The 16,712-nt window shown below is 39.8% G+C and overlaps 1 protein-coding gene across 1 annotated transcript in view; it reads left to right on the top strand.

Moving 5' to 3' along the window:
* EPC2 (enhancer of polycomb homolog 2 (Drosophila)) overlaps positions 1–16,712 on the top strand; it is a 50,227-nt gene that overhangs the window by 932 nt on the left and 32,583 nt on the right. The window lies entirely within an intron of this gene.

The raw sequence follows: 16,712 nt of genomic DNA, 5'->3' as shown, positions 1-16,712 counted from the left end.
GGAAGGTGAGGGGGAGGCCTTTACGCTAGCGTAAGAGGGAGGAAGGCGCAAGATGCGTCTCTGAATGAGCGGGGCGGGCGCTGCGGCCGCAGTTGGCGTAGGGCGCCTTGGCTGCTGCCGCCGCTTCTCTGGTGCGCGGGAGGGGACGGGCCGGGACGGGAGGGGACGGGAGGGGACAGCGGTGGCTTCGGCCGGGCCAGCCCGTCCCCTGCCGCGGGTGCGGAGGGAGGAACGGCGGGGGGGTTGTGACCGCTACGCTTCCCGCTTGTATACTTTTTGTTTTTTGGTTTTTTTTTTTTGGAAAAGAGGTGTTTTCCCCCTGCGCGGTGTCCCGTCAAATGTCAAGACGCGCCGGCGTTGCACTAAGTCTTATTTTTTTTTGAGCGTTTAGGGTGATTTCTAAATCAACCGGCAGGAGTTAAAAAATAGATATGTGATGTTTGTGCTTGTAGTGTTACGGAGGGGGTGAAAAAAAAAATAAAAAAGCTTTTTTCCGCTTAGATAAAGATAAGTTTCTGGGGTTTTTTTGACGAGTATTAGGACGGCACCTAAGATGATGCTTTGAAGATGCTTATCCACGGTTCGGGTGCCTTTTGAACGCCCTGGTTTGTCTCGGTGATCTTCAAACATCCACTTCTGTGCTCCTTAAGAGTTGTATAAGGCTGAGGTGCGGGCTGTCGCCCGATGTGTCTGTACTTGTATGCAGAGCCGATAGTAAATGCACCCTCAAGAATTTCTTCAATGAATCCGTGTCTCCGCCTCAGCCAAACCTCTGTGCGTGGGGATTGGCTTTTCCCGGGGTACAGCTGTCAAAGCAGGCTCCATGCCTTTCTGATTGGGTTCTCTCACTTGGCTGTTGATATTAAAAAGAATCCTCTGTTTTACCTTTGTGGGATTTTTTTTTTGTTTGTTTGTTTGGGTGTTTTTTACTGTTTCCCGCATTGTTTTACAATGCGGTCAAAACTTCTAGTCCTTCCCGAAGAAGTGAATTTCCGCTAGAATCTGGGAGTGTATTTAAAAGCAACAACAGTGTAGTGGTACTAACGAAGTAATCATGGAGAGTAATTGGGTTTTCTCAGTTTTTAAAGTCCACCTTGCAACCCTGTGTTTGTATTTTAATGTTTATAAAATCAGGTGCTTTTTTTTTTACATGATCATGTTATTTTGATAAATCATATTTTAAAAAAACTTGTTAATGGCAAATTGCTGTAAAGAGTTCAAGCAAGCAAGCAGCTTGTGGACTGCTGAAGTGATGGTGAAGAAGATTAGATTTATACTTCAGTGAAACTGCTTTAGCGTTGTACTAAAGTGTTGCTTTTCTGTAGGAATGAGGCGTGTTTTCTCTGTACTGAAATGTGACTACATTTGATATATTATGTAATAGTCTCAAGATAAAATGGTCATTGAAGCAATATATAAGCGTAGTGCCAGACACATCAGCCAGACAAGATTATCAACTTGTACTATTAATAGATTGTTTAGATTATTGCCGTGTAGTGACAGTTTCATTCATGGGCTAGCCCTTTTCCCAATGTTGCATAAATAATGCTTTAATGTAGATTTTTGTGGTAGTGGTACGTCAAGCACTCCTAGGAGAGGTTGTTGTGGATGACAGTAGTTAAATAGCTGAGAAATATTTAAGCAGCTTTTCTTCATAGCAAATACTGCTATGATCGATTTGATCTATTTTGAAAGAGACTCTTGGAGGGAGGGAGAAATCCACAGACTCGTTTGTGATGGCTCAATTACTTGAGTGTCTCAAAGCCTTTTTTTTTTGAGCCCGGACTTGTGCCAGGGATGTGTCTGGTGAAAGGTGTTTGAAGCATCAGGGTGGCTGGTGATTTACATTGGCTGTACAGAGACACGGAGCCGATGGTCCCCTGTCCCCAGCACGCTGCTGTCCTCGCTGTGCCACCCTGCGTGAAGCCTGCCTGAAATCAGAAAGGGCTTGTAGTACAGCGTGTCGTGGGGTCACAGAGCATCTCCTAGGGCTGCCTTCCACTATGTATTTACAGATCTGCAAGATGTAAAAATAGTTAAGACTGTCATGTCTCTCTGACCTGTTCTTTACAACCTTGTGTCGCTACGACAGGCACAGGATTTGCTTTGTTCATGATAGATATTTCATACATACAAAAATGCAGCTTTTGGTCCATTTGTCTTTGATGTGGGGTGGGATTTTTCGATTTGTTGTGGGGTTCTTTTGGTTTTGGAGGGTGTTTTTTGTTGTTGTTGTTGTTTTTTTTTGGTTTTTTTTTTTTTTAACTAGTGCTGTTGTTTGGAGCATAGAAAGGTTTAAAACATGGGGGGGACCTAATGATTATCACTCATTCCTACTACTATTACTGAAGTTCCTTAGACTGTATTAAAATGCCATAGAGACACTGTAGTCCCAGACTGGGCAATAATGCACACTGCTGGTCATCCCACTACAAAAAAAAATGTATACTGCCCAGTTTGTCAGTATAAGCATCTTTATTTGACTTTTCTTTTGATTTTGTCTTGATGAGTATGCTGGAACTTTTTCTATTTTGTATTAAAATGCCATAGAGACACTGTAGTCCCAGACTGGGCAATAATGCACACTGCTGGTCATCCCACTACAAAAAAAAAATGTATACTGCCCAGTTTGTCAGTATAAGCATCTTTATTTGACTTTTCTTTTGATTTCGTCTTGATGAGTATGCTGGAACTTTTTCTTTTTAGTATTTTAGAGATTTATATCCACTTGCAGCATTTTACAAATCAGCAACTCGTTTCTCTCACTTGGAGATTCCAGCTGTGAAAGAATTAGGCTTCTGGTCCGTAGCATGTTTATGTTAGCAAGTGTTTGTAATTTACCCTAAATTAAACCTGAGGAAGAAAATTGTGTGGGTTTTTTTTTTTTATGTTGGTTTTGTTTTGGTTTTTCTGTTTTGTTTTTTTTAACTGAGAGAAAGATTACTATTAAGCAAAACGGGGAAGATGTCCTTTTGTGAGCTTCAGAAACTGAGCAGGAACATTTCATATTGTTTCTTTCTGATGAGTAAGAGTTGTATTTCATAATGCTAATGAATTGTTTTGGCTAGAAGGGGGGAAAATTGCAGAATAGATAAGCCCTGGCTTTGTTTCTTATCGCGTAACTGTGTTTTTTATTTGAATACATATTACTGGAGATAGCAGAGTTGCACATTGCAGGGGAAAATCATGCTTAATAATGAAGTAAATTCCGGCTGAAGGCTTTTAGAAGTAAATTTACTTGAGTTGTTAGGAAGCTAAAAGCATGGTGGTAATTGTTGATGCCTGCATTGTGGGGTCAAAGCTACCTGAGTGTTCATCTCAAAATCCTTGTTTGAACATAGATTCATTTACAGCTAAGTTTGACATCACATGACATGGCTAAGGTTATAGAGGAAAAAGTGCATGAATAGCAAGTTAAAGACGTGGTTTAAAGTTACTAAAATGCTGACAGAGTACGTATGAGAAGTGACTTTCATTCACAGTCCTTGAGTGATCACCTCAGGATGATCTTTTGCTGATCATTAAATGTAATGTTCAATTTTGAGTATTTTGATGAGCTGGAAGTAGTTAACTTGGAGAAATTTTTTCTTGCTTTCCCTTTTATATGTACTCTGTCCATCCCTTAGTTCATTCAGTTTCTGTTGTAACACTGGAAATGTGAAGTGTTCAGCGTCTGGCTTTCGAGGCATCCTGAAGCTATGATGCTTCTGAAGCAGCGTATTCATTCTGCTTAAATCATAGTTTTATGTTGATATTTTTGCTGATAAGGTGTATCCTACTGCAGAGTTTTGCTGATAAAATGAACTGGAAGAGTTCAAAATATGAACGTATACACACAGATATCATTAAATTTATGGCAATACTTGCCTTTTTTTTTAAAAAAAAAGTTTGCTGTGGCAGAGTCCTACATCCACATTTTTCTTGCATGTATTCTTACGCCTAAACATTTTTTTCTTGTGATTTCTGTTTATAAGATCAAACAATAGTCACTTCTTAATATTTTCTTGGAGCTATTTCATCCTGCATATGTGAGTGTAAATAAAGTGTAGACTGTGTGGGAACTTTAGACTCTGCTTTTGCCCCCTCTGTCTGTTGTTGAAACGGTACACATTTTACAGGTTATTATTTTTTTTTTTTTTTGTACATTGCATTAACTGATAGTGTCATTTATTGTTATAAGGAGATTAATGGAGTTGTTAATTACAGCTAATTGCCAACATAAAGGCAAGTAGTCTTGCTTGGTGTGTCTTCTGTGCACTGGAATTGTGTTGGGTGCATCCCTGCGACCAGCTTGCTTACTGCAGTGAAGTCAGAGTTTGGAATTTGGTGCTGGAGTCTCTCCTCACCTATTCCAGACACATTCAGCTTGCTTGGTGTGTCTTCTGTGCACTGGAATTGTGTTGGAATTGTCCCTGCGACCAGCTTGCTTACTGCAGTGAAGTCAGAGTTTGGAATTTGGTACTGGAGTCTCTCCCCTCTGCTCCAGACACACTTTCACATCTTTATTGGGAAGCATTAAGTCTTTTAAAGCTGATTTTGTATATGGAAATGTTACAGGTAGTTGCTTTCATAGCGTGAATAGATATTTTTTTTTTCTAATCCCAATTTAGCAATAATTATTTATACTAAATCATAATTGTTAACCAATAGATGCCTTAAAACAATTTGCTTAAATTTTCAAGTCAATGGTTTTTTATTTTAGAGAGAGATGAAGTTGTGTTGTTAGTTGTGCTGGTGATACCCATGACTTCTAGGAAGGTGCTTAAATAAATGCAATTGGGTATTACAGAGTTGCACAGAAAGGGTGAGGTTAGAAGGGACTCTGGAGGTGACCTTGGTGCACAGAAAGGGTGAGGTTAGAAGGGACTCTAGAGGTGACCTTGGCCAACTCCTGCTCAAGCAGGGCCACCTGGAGCTTTGTTGCCCAAACCATGTCCAGATAGCTCTTGACTATCTCCAAGGTGGGAAGTATCAAATGTGTGGGGATGTATTTAAGCTGTTAATCAGAATCAGAAGTACCTGCCTGGTACTGTCTGATGCACTCAGGTTTAAGTTTAAAAACATAAATGTACATAAATGACTCAATGTGGACAGAAACTATCCTAACTCAAGATTTGTGTGTCAGATGTGTGTTCCTCACCTGTGGTTGAACCCTCAAAGTCGCTTACAAATGAGGGGCTTTGTGGAACAAAGAAGCCAGGACACCACTGTGTAAAATGAAAGGTCAGCGGAGGATAACTTCAGTTCAAACCATGCAAGTGTTCTGTAAAACAAAATTCCTTCAAAGACTTCATGAAAAGTCTAAGTAAGAGACTCAAAAGATTGTATTTCCATGGGAAACTAAGTGAAATCAAGGCAGCAGACTTCCCTTGGGAAAGAAACGAGGTTTGCTTGATTAGAATCAACCAGCTCATATGTTGGGGAAATGTCATTCCCAGCACTAGTTTAATGCTCAGTTAGATTTCAGCACCTGTATTTATTTACTTATTTTGGATATGGTTGGAGGTTGCTGGGATTACCGAAGTGTGTTTGGTAGTAGGTAATGTACTGCTGTGTCATAATCTTTATTCATGGAATTGAAAACTTCGGTTCATGAGACTTCTCCTGCCTTCAGGTCCTGTGTTTTTCTCCCTCCCTTTGAGGCCCATTGCATCATGCAGCGATGTTTCTCATGAGAGCATTTTCAACTCCCATTTCCCAACCATTATTTCAGTTTTCAGCTGTGATCCTCTGGCCTTCCTGTGCTCTCACCTGCAAAATATTTTTGTGGATAACAGAGACTTCCTTTCAGTCCATGGCTGGTACTCATTAACGTCCCATTCGATAATGGTAGATCAGACTTAACACTGAGTAGGTTGGATTGTGTTAGTTTGACACTGCAGCAGGGATGAAAATAAGCTGTTGATGAACCATCAACCCAGTCTCAATGCTAGAGTAGCCGAGCATAGTTAACCAGTGAGCTGTTAAACTGGGGTGCTTTTGGCTAAATTTGTATTTATGTGGCTGAAGTTAAGCAATACAAAGACTTGCTCTTAAGTTTCGAGCTCATGATCAGTTTATTAGGGTTTATTGCATTAACACCTCCCAGCTAACCTGTAACGTCCGCTTGTGAGTACAGGCTTGGCCTGTGACAAATCACAGAATCACAGAATCTTCTAGGTTGGAAGGGACCTTAAAGATCATCTTGTCCAACCGTCAACCTAACTGACAAAAATAGACACCCACACAACAAACAAGAAGCATCACCATCACTAAACCATACCTCCCAGCACGACATCAACCCGTCTTTTGAACACCTCCAGGGATGGTGCCTCAACCACCTCCCTGGGCAGCCCATTCCGATGTCTGATAACCCTTTCAGTGAAAAAATTTTTCCTAATATCCAGCCTGAACCTCCCCTGGTGCAACTTGAGGCCATTTCCTCTTGTCCTGTCGCCTGTGACTTGAGAGAAGAGATTGACCCCCACCTCTCTACACCCTCCTTTCAGGGAGTTGGAGAGAGCAAGAAGGTCTCCCCTCAGCCTCCTCTTCTCCAGGCTGAATAACCCCAGCTCCCTCAGCCTCTCCTCACAAGACTTGTGCTCCAGACCCCTCACCATCTCTGTTGCCCTTCTCTGGACCCGCTCCAGCACCTCAATGTCTTTTTTATGGTAGGGGGCCCAAAACTGGACACAGTACTCTAGGTGAGGCCTCACCAGGCAAATAATTTATCTCAGAGTGTGCTTTTTAGGGTACAGCTGAGGCAGAGTACCTGTGGTCTGCAGGCCAGAGGGATGCTCTGCTTTTGGGAGTACTGAGGCCCATCCGACTGGATAATGGGAGGTGAGAGCCCACCATGGAAAAGCTGAGCATCCTGGACTTTCTATGAGGAGTGGTAGGAGGGACAGGAGGCTTGGGAACGGAGAAGCCTGAGACTGCTACGCTTCTGGTGTCATCCTGAGGTTAGGTGGGTTCAGCCATATCTGCAAACCACACTCTTAATTTAGATAAAGCTGCAGTTTTGCTGCAGGCTAGAGCCGTAGGCATGGGGTCACTTAACACCAGCCCATTAAATCTGTCCTAACCTGTTTGAGTTCACAGCAGAGAACAATGGTATCTGCAGGGACCTTAATTGAGAGTCACACCTCAATTCATTATGCAGGAACTTTCCCTTATAGGTAGGTTTCCTCAGGATGAGGTGTAATTCCATGATGAAAGCTTAGGGGAATGTTTTGTAATCTGCCTCTCTGCACTCTGTTGGGCTGCTCTGGAGCGTCTCAAGTGTAGGTAGCAATTTTTCCTTTCCCTTCAATTTAAGAACACCTTGGAAGGAAATACCTTGGGCAGCTTCAGTTGTTCTTTGAATTACATGGTGCCAGATTTCACATTGCTCCTGCTTGGCAAAATTGAGGAGTCGTCAGCTTTGTACAACTTCTGTGTTGACTGAGATCAGTTGAGATGTCCTGTTTGAATAATTCAGAAATTAGACCTTAAATCTGCTTACATTAATTTTGAGTTTAATTATTTTTCATAGAAAAAAATAATGATGGGTGCTAGACATTCAAAAGATTATTTGTAGTTTATTTTGCCAACAAAACTAATAAACTGTGCCTTGTTTATACTTATTTGAACAGTTCTGTGCCTTAGCATATTTATCATTCTGTTCAACTTTTTAAAAGATAGTACTTGTAATATTTACATAAACAAAATAAGTTAAAAGTTAGGTGTCCCAAAAGCCATTGAAAATTAATTGTAGAACCAAAATTTCTGTAACAAGTAGAGAACTGTACCAGAACTGAATTACTGTGTATGAAAAGGAATAAGAAGTGGAACAATAATTTTATGAAACTAAAACTAATATCATTATAGATGGTCATAATTACATATTTAATGTTGACTAGTTCTGAGTCAAAGAAATGAAGTCTTTTGAAATACACTATTTTAAAGGTTTGATTTTAATCCATTTTGGAAATTTCTACTTGTTAATATGTCATAATTGGCATATGTTGTGACTGAAGGTGTTGGGTCCCTGTCTATAACAGAACTACCCTAAATATAAGGCAGCAGAATTTTGCCAGTAAAATCCGAGTTCGTATTTTTCCTAATTTACTTTGGTGTAATTCTAATTGTGACTAATACATTTACACCAATAAAATGCCTAATCCTTTAAGGTAAAAGGAGAGATTACCACACCTGATTCTCATTGTTGTTTGGTTTTTTTTATTTTTTTAGAAAACCTTATTTCTTCAGAAATAAGCCAACAAGGAAATGCATGGAGTAAGAATATCAGACTTTATTAGGGACGAATATGCCTTTGGTGTGTTGTTATTTAAATGCACACTTCAGAGTGGAAGGAGCAGGTGAGCTGATACCAGGGTTGTATCCTCTCAAATAAAGAAGTCATTCCCCGCTGCTCAGTGTGTGAGGGCAGAACTGGGTTGGTTTTGTCTAATAGATTTATTTCTCTGCTCTCTGAAATTCAATGTACTCAACACCTCTCCAATATGTTCACCTTAATAGAATTTTCCCCTGTATTTTCTCATGTTTTTCTCTGAGTTTTCTCATGTTTATGTCATATTAAATTGCGAGAAGTTAGTTTGCCTCTAAGACTGTTCTCCAGTTTATTAATGTTACTTTTCAGTCAGTTTTCCACATCAATAAACTACCATTTTCTCCATTTTTCTCTCATCACATCCCCTGTGGCACACAAAGTGGTGCATGTATGTATCAATTCTTAGCCAACGTATTTATAAATGTATACTGCCCCCTTTTACTGAGTTGTTTTCTGGTGTTTACATCTTAATTTATAATTTGGCTTTCTTAGCTTCCTACCACTTTGATGGCTGCAAGTTATATTATTATTATTTTTTTTAATCTGACCAGTTTGAGTTGCACAATAAAAACTATTTCTACTTTGAAGCATCCTGGTAATGTCTGATTCCCCCGTGCTAAACTTTGATATAAGTTAGACCCTGGACATCTTGCAGTGGTACCTAATGACTAGATAAATAAGAGAGAGATGCTGTTATTACAGAAAATTTAAGAGTAATAATATAGTTTCCTGAGTTAAAGGTGTTCGAGTTAAGATGAAAATTTGTAATCAACTTTTAATAACTAATTCCTACCAATTACTGTAAGTGCACTTGTGTTTTAATATTTTTTTTTAAACATTTTTCTAAATTTTGGATAATTTAGACTTAGAAAAATTTAGAATTTTTCTAACTGTAGAACTAATCTCTAGTATTTTTTTTTTTTTAGTATAACATGATGGATTTCTGTTTTGTTTGTCAGGTCTTCAGCACTCCAGGTTTCATCACTTTGGTTAGGACATTTGTTTTAAAAAAACCTCTGTAAGATACGAATTCCCTGGTATTGATGTATGAACCTCAGTTAAAAAAATGTGTAATAAGAACTTTGGATCTCACTCCTGGAAAGAGAATATTATGGACAAATCAGCAGGTTAAATCCCGGGTGTGGTGGGAGGGGAGAGGTGCTGTGAGCAGCTTCTTCTCCAATGTGCAAGTTACACCTGAAACTTGCCAGGAAATTGCATCGCAGCTGAAGATGAAATTAGCGGGCTCATTTGGTGCCCAAACTCTTGGTGACTTAACTTCCCTGCCCGCCCAGCCCAAACCACGGCAGGCAGTAAGTTCTGCTCTGACCACAGAAACTTGTTTTTAATGGGTGTATTTCCTCTAAGCAGCAGAGTGTGTTCACATCTCAGTCTGTGGCTGTTGTAACCAGCCCTCAGCCTTCTGATAGGCACCAGCAAAATGAGATTCCACTTAAACTCTGTGGATGAGTGAGAACTCATGTTTTGAAAGACCAGATCTTTAAGGTGACACAGTTTCTTTGCTAACAAATACAGGGCAGGTAGGCACAGCTCAGCCAGGTGAGGCTCTTGAGTAGCTTCAAGTGAGGTTCCTCTGCTGGGACCAGAAGCAGTGTGTGGAGTTAAGAAGTTGTTGGTTCATGAAAATCTCTGATATTTGGGTGGGATGAGGTGAGGCAGCAGCTGCTACTGGGAGACAGATCCCACCAGCTTCTGTTGGAGAATTTCCACAGCCTTCCCTCCTGGTGACTCTTCCTCCTCTCCTCTGCAAGGACCACAGTGGTGTCACACCTGATCACATGAAAGTTCTGATGCTTGAAGCCACGAATTAAACTGAGTTCACGTTCTGTGTGTAATACTGTTTTTAATAAAGAGGAAAACTTCTTGTTGTGGCATCTCAGCCTTTAAAAATACATTATGGGGTTAATTACATGAAAAATAAGAGGGAATATTTATATGTGTAGGTGTGCACGTTTCCATCCCCATTTGTCTGACTTGGACAGTTGAGTTATGCTAATTGAAGCAGAATAAAGAAAATAAAAAGGAATTCCACAGATGCAATTTGTTAACAACATTTTATATGTGTAAGGTTGCATTTGTTACATGGTGAATGATCCAAATGTATCACAGGGAGCCAGATGAAGACCAGGTTCTGTGTCTTGACTAGATGTTGCAGTACTTGCAACAATTTTCTCTTATGGGAGTGCAAAGGCATCTAGGGTGGGGGAAAAGGTCCTGCTTTTCAGGAAACATATATTTCATAAAGTACTATATTTAGCCTTTCCAAAAGGAATTTGTAATAATTTGATTTAATTGTTATATTGTAACAGTAATTCTGTTTTTAATAACTAATTTATATAAGTTTTGGCAGACCAGAAACTTGTATAATGAAATGTAGCTTTAAAATCTAGTGCTCTAGGGTTTTTTTGATGTTTCATAAGCAGTGGCAGTTTTGTGTCAATGGTATGTTCATAAATAGTGAATGATCATTATTTATAGGAATGAGATATTGCTCATGTTCTCATCCATTACTACTGTCCCACTCAGTAGGGTAATGTTTGGGTTGTCTCACAGTTGTTTCATGTCTGTTACTACATATTGTGATTAAAATTGCATTGCTTTTTCTGCATTAAACTTTTTAATAGATTTTTATTTTGGGGCTTTTCGTGTTGTAAGGTTTACTAAAGAAGCCCAGAAATGACTTTAATTATTCTCTGGTCAACTCACTTCCCCTGTAGCTCCATCAGTGTCCCGTCTTTTTGGTCCAAATTGGATTTTCTTCATTTAGATAGGGATCTATGTGGACCTATTTATCTAGATACAAAGTGTCGCTTAAGGATGTTGGGCTCAGTGAGGTGTTTTTGGTGCCCCTTCTGTTGTGTTGTTTCAGCCTAGATCAGCATTCTTGAGATAACATTCAGGTGCTTTATCTATAATCAGATGATTTGTATGTAAAGTGGTGGCCGAATGGCTTGGCTTTGGTTTTCAGATCGCCCTAGGATTGCTTTGTGAAGCTCCAATTGTTTAAGAACCTGGAAAGGGAAGTGACCGAAAAGTGTTGGGTTGTGTTTGGTGGTTTGGGTTTTTTTTTCTGTTGACATAGGAGTTCACTCACTTCTGAGATAATGGAATGACTTTAGAGTAGCTAAGTAATAAAAATCTTACCCATTCCGTGAGCCCTTTCCACCTGTAAGGAGGGCCTTACGCTGTACCTTTTCCTGCTTCTTGTGGGCTTTCTTGGGCTTCCTTCCACCAAGAATCAGAAAATCCTTTGGGAAACTGGGAGGAGTTTCAGCACTATCAAAGCAGCTTTGCTTTGGGTTCATTGGTTTGAACTTTTTCGTTGTCTGCCCAGTTCCCTGCATTACTTCATAATTAATAGAAACTTCTAAGGGGACACTATGTAGCAAGATGAAAGAGATCTGACAACTAAATAGATTAATTCTCAGTTGGATTAGTAGAAAATAATACATGATCATCTTTGCTAATTCACTAAAATATTTACTTTTAAAAATAAATTGGAAATGAAGCAAAGAGTTTTTTTTAAGATACTCAGTGCTGTCTCGGGGGTGAAAATCATGGTGCTGCACAGGCAGGTTTCCTGCTCTAGATGTGACTCCTTAGTTCTGTTCCCTGTTTTCCATCTTGGGGCAGAGGGAGGGAAAAGAAAGGCAAACAGCTTTGTAGATGTCTTCCTTCCACCTCCCCATCTTAAGCCTTTCAGCTACTTCTATGAAAAAGCAGAAATCTTTATTAAAAAAACCAGGTATGTGTGTACAAAGGGAGGGCAGATAATAGGGCTCTGGCTTTCGAAGGGGTAAGGCTTTTGGTCAAAGTAGCTGTTGAGCTTCATGACACTCTTCTGTACGTGTTGTCACCAGATGTTACTAGCTGTGCTTGGGACTTTGCAAAATGAGTTTGCACGTTTCAGCTCAATATTTTGTCCTTTTTGTTTCTGAATCTCCCTTTTCAATATAGAAAAAGTCACGTAATAAGCGAATTAGGAAATACAAATGATGTTAAGCTTGTAGGATCTCTAGGCTTTAGTAAGTTTTCCTTGTTTTCTTTGCTTTAATTTGGTGCTTGATTGCAGGTAAATTGGAAGGCTGGCTCTAGGTTGGCCTAGAACCAGCTTATTTTGAGTAGGTAAATTCAGTTTGAGTAATAAATTCACTTTTCCATCACACTTAGCGTGGAGTGCTATGGGGTTAAAGCCATCTATCTTGTTAAGAGATTTTAACACCTAAGCTGTGGTATGTTATGTTTTGTTTCCCATGTCCTGGTAACATCAGTTAAAATATTTCTTTCATTAAAGTCTGCAGTGTTGCAAATATGTAAATTTTGTGGCCTGAAGCTCCTCTGTGAAAGAGGCGGCCTCGGTGGTGAAGAGGAAATTCTTTTCTTAAATAGTGTCAGAGTGTAACGTGTTTCATTGCTTTCTACCTCACAGGGTGAACATAAATACTACAAAGTGAATAAAAGTGGTGAAATAACATTTTAAAGAGTTGTATCATTTCTTGCAAGATGTCATCTTAAGGAATGAAGAAGGGAATAGATAAGTTTAGTCCCAAAGCTTCGTCTTCTAGGGTATCTACACCCAATATGGAATTTCTCGTTGCAGGTTCATAATTAAAACAGTGATCAGCTTTTCAGAGTGAGGATGGTGTTCAACCATTGACATTGCCAGACATGTTCATCCAAAAAACTAGCACGTTTACTTAAAGTAGGATAAACTCTATTTCAGAGAGAATACTGTGAGGGATGACAACAGGGAGCTTAAAGGATAAGGGAAAAACCGAACTGGTCTGTAGGATCCAAGTGCTCTGTTTTTCAGCAGCAGAATAAAAGGGAGTATATGGGTAAATGTAGTTCTGATGGGTAAAAACAAACAATGTTCAGTATCGATCACTGTTTCCCTTAAAGTTTAACAAAAACAATCTTTAGGAGAGTGTTACCTGTTGACTTACAGTTCTGATGGGTAAAAACAAACAATGTTCACTATCAATCACTGTTTCCCTTAAAGTTTAATAAAAACAATCTTTAGGAGAGTATTACCTGTTGACTTAGTGCTATTGTTGAAGTTTCTATCTGGGACTTATTCATTATGAAAAAGAAATTTAGAAAGAATACGAAACCTGTGGTATTTTGGGGGTGAAAGGACATAGCAGTGAAGGTCCCTTGCTCTGGCTTGGACTCGGAGCCTGGTTCTGATTTGTGCAACCAAAGCTGGTTTTGGGTTACCAGTGTTGTAGGATTTTTTTGTTTTTTCCTCTGAGGAACAGTAAAAAAAAAAAAAAGGATAGCAGTATCTCAGTAGGGTTTTAGAGGTGTGATTTTTGAGTCCTGTTCTGGACTAAAGCTGATACTTACTTTCTGTCAGCCCAGTTGTGAAAGGCTGTCAGGTCCTTGGGGTTGGAGTTTCGGTGCTGGGGGTGTGAGACTGCTCTTGGTGCCCCCCACCACGGGGCGAGTGGGTTTGTGCTGGCAGGACAGGCCGTCTGCACCAGGGAAAACACACTGCATATATTTATACTTACCTAAAGCTAGTGACTCGAGCAGTTTGCTGTAAACTGTTGTCAGTGTGATGGTCGTGCAGTGAAGGTACCTGCCTGGCTAAAGTGCATCTTGAGAGATGAATCTGTCACTTGGAGAATGATTTTGTTTTAATGCGTAAATATGCTAAAGCAGCAGTATTACATCTACTAAACATTTAGATATTTCTAATTCTGGTATGCTGTTAGTTGGAGAAATAAGTCCATCTAAGCTGTATTTGTTTGAAATCTTTTAGTCATGCTAGTTGAGAAAGGTTTGGATGTGCTTTTTAAGGAATTAGTGAGTAATAACTCTTTGACAGGTACTCCTTTTTATTCCCATGGCAGCATGTTCTGTTTGCTATCATCACTGTTTCCTCTAATGTTCAGTTATTTTGTATGAGATCTTCATATCTCCCCTACTTCAGAATGAAGTACAAGTTAAAATACGGCGTATGTCTTTCAAAACCGTAAGAAAAGGTGAAAAACAGACAACAAGGTGTATTGGTGTGCTAGTTAGTAAATCTATCTTTAAAAACACTTTTTTCAGGTTTAATAAAGTCATTTAATTAGATTGACTTTCATAGAAAAGTCTTCAGAGTTTGTTTAAACAGAGCTGTTTGAGGAGCTAAAATTTTTATTTTCCTTAACTTCATGGTCAGTAGAAAGATTGGTTTTTTTCCCCGAATTTTAAAAATTGCGTAGCTTATCTGTCTCTTGAAGCTCTACTGTTCGATGAGTGACAGTAATACTGTTAAGACTGTTCTGTTTGAAAGCTGTGTTATGCTTGAAGGCTTTTTCCAGTAGAGTCCTAACACCGATTGTCAGGTTTTCCTGGGGAACTCTATATGCTTTCTCTCAGTGTTACAGAAACTGAGGGTCTGAGTTACTCGTCTGTGCTGTTTCATGGGCTGTGGAGCCAGAAGATGCTCTGAATTCTGGTTGCTGTGTGTCCTCCTTCACTACTTTTTTAGAAAAAGTTAAACCTTCTTTACCCATTCATTACTTAGGTCACTGTGGACCGATGAGGCTTGTCTACAAGTTATTTAATCCTGTTTTAGAAGAGTGTCTGGGTTTGTTTTCTTTCGGGAGCGTGGTGGGGAGCTGTTCTTGGAATGGCCTTTCCTGTTACTCTGCTTTCCCCAGATTTCTCAGAGATGTTGAGAGACTGGAAGACAATCTGTCCGTGGGCCGTTGGAGTGGCTAAAAGCTTAGACCGTGACTGCTCTGAGGAGAGTGTGAGGGAACTGCTCTTCTTACTTCTGGATTCAAGTTTTCAGGGCTTGCAAAAGTCATTCCTGACCTGTCTAGTGTTGGAGATAATCATCTTCAAGTGGGAGCTGGACAGATAACCTCCAGAAGTCCTTCCAAACAGTGTTTCTGCAGTACTCCTGCATACTGTGTTGTTAACAGTTAGGAGGCACCTCTTGGGACATCAGTTGAAAGCAACACAGTCGTGAAACAAATTTTATTTTAGTTGAATTACCCTCTCAGTGCTGTGAAGCTCTCCAAGAGATGTTTCAGTGGGAGAGTGACAGATTTACTCAGTGTATAGTAACTCAAGCAGATCACACCAGATATTTGATTGCATGCTTGTCTTAATTTTAATAGCATTCACTGGGGAGCCTGATGGTTTGATTTAATGTTGCTCCTTCTACTACAGGAGATTCCCCAAGCTGCTCTTCCAGTCCCTGATTTGTTATATTCTAATTTTGCAGAAATTGTATTATTTGTGTTTCTGCAAGATCTTAATATTTAAGAGGGTGTAATTTATTACATACCATTTACATATTTTTAAAGATTTGCTTTCCTTCATTACCCTGGTTTTTAAATAATGTTCTGTAGAATTAAAGAGGAGGAGATGCTGTTCTTGAGAAAATTTACCAAGTGTGTGGCACAGAGTGTCTGGGTGTGAGAAGACTGTGTTGCAGCGGAGTTACGGAAATGCTGGCTGGTTCTCCTCTTTGGGGTGTTGATGCCCGGCCTCTTGTGAGGCCAGATAGTCAGGGTCTGTGGAAGGGTCCCCCAGAAAACCAAATTTAGATGAGTAGACTGCCCTGGAGGGTCTGAAGCACACACACATTGCAGAGCTGCCAGCATCTGGCTCAAAGAGGAAGACCAGCCAGGGGGTGGCATTCAAAATTGTCCCATCATCGGACTGTAAAGCTCCTCTTGTTGCTGGTTGCATCATACAGGTGTTCTGCAGACTGTGCTGAAAGGGTGCACAGGCAGTGGTGTGAATCCAAATGCAGCATTTGGACTGGTTAGGGTTTTTTGCCAAAGTTTAACATGAGTCTTCATGAAAAATCCTTGAGAGAAAAGACACAGGGTAGCACAGGTTAGCACTAATTTAACATGAGTCTTCATGAAAAATCCTTGAGAGAAAAGACACAGGTTAGCGCTACCTTGGAGCAGTAGATGAGCTTCACAGAGTTTACTGATAGAATTATGTGTGAAAAGATCTTTGTAAATTAATCCACTTCTGTTCCTTATTTCACTTGAAATGATTGTGTAGCAATTGATTCCTGCCCTGTAAGAATGAAATGAAGCGATACCTGTTTAGGGAGCCGGTGCTTTTTAAGTGTGATTCTGTGATGACTGTTCTTTCTGTTTCTCTCAACTTCTAAAGAGAGCAAACTGGTAAGAATTGCTGGGTAGACAAGAATGATGAAATTAGCCATTCTTCTGATTCAAATCTGTTGCTTATAACACTTTAAAGGACTTACTATGCATCTCTTAACTGATTTGTATAAATTTTCTCTCTGACAGGTTTTGATGAGTTTGCCTTATACCACCCCTAATTTTCTATAAGGGTTATTTTGTATAGTTTGAATGTTTGACTTTTTCGCAGTCTGTAGAAGGTGTGGGTT

The sequence above is a fragment of the Calidris pugnax genome, unplaced genomic scaffold (assembly GCF_001431845.1).
Source record: "Calidris pugnax isolate Ruff unplaced genomic scaffold, ASM143184v1 scaffold60, whole genome shotgun sequence".
In the NCBI taxonomy this organism is placed as follows: domain Eukaryota; kingdom Metazoa; phylum Chordata; class Aves; order Charadriiformes; family Scolopacidae; genus Calidris; species Calidris pugnax.
The sequence above is the reverse complement of the archived record's forward strand: the minus strand, read 5'-3'. Positions and strand labels throughout refer to the sequence as shown.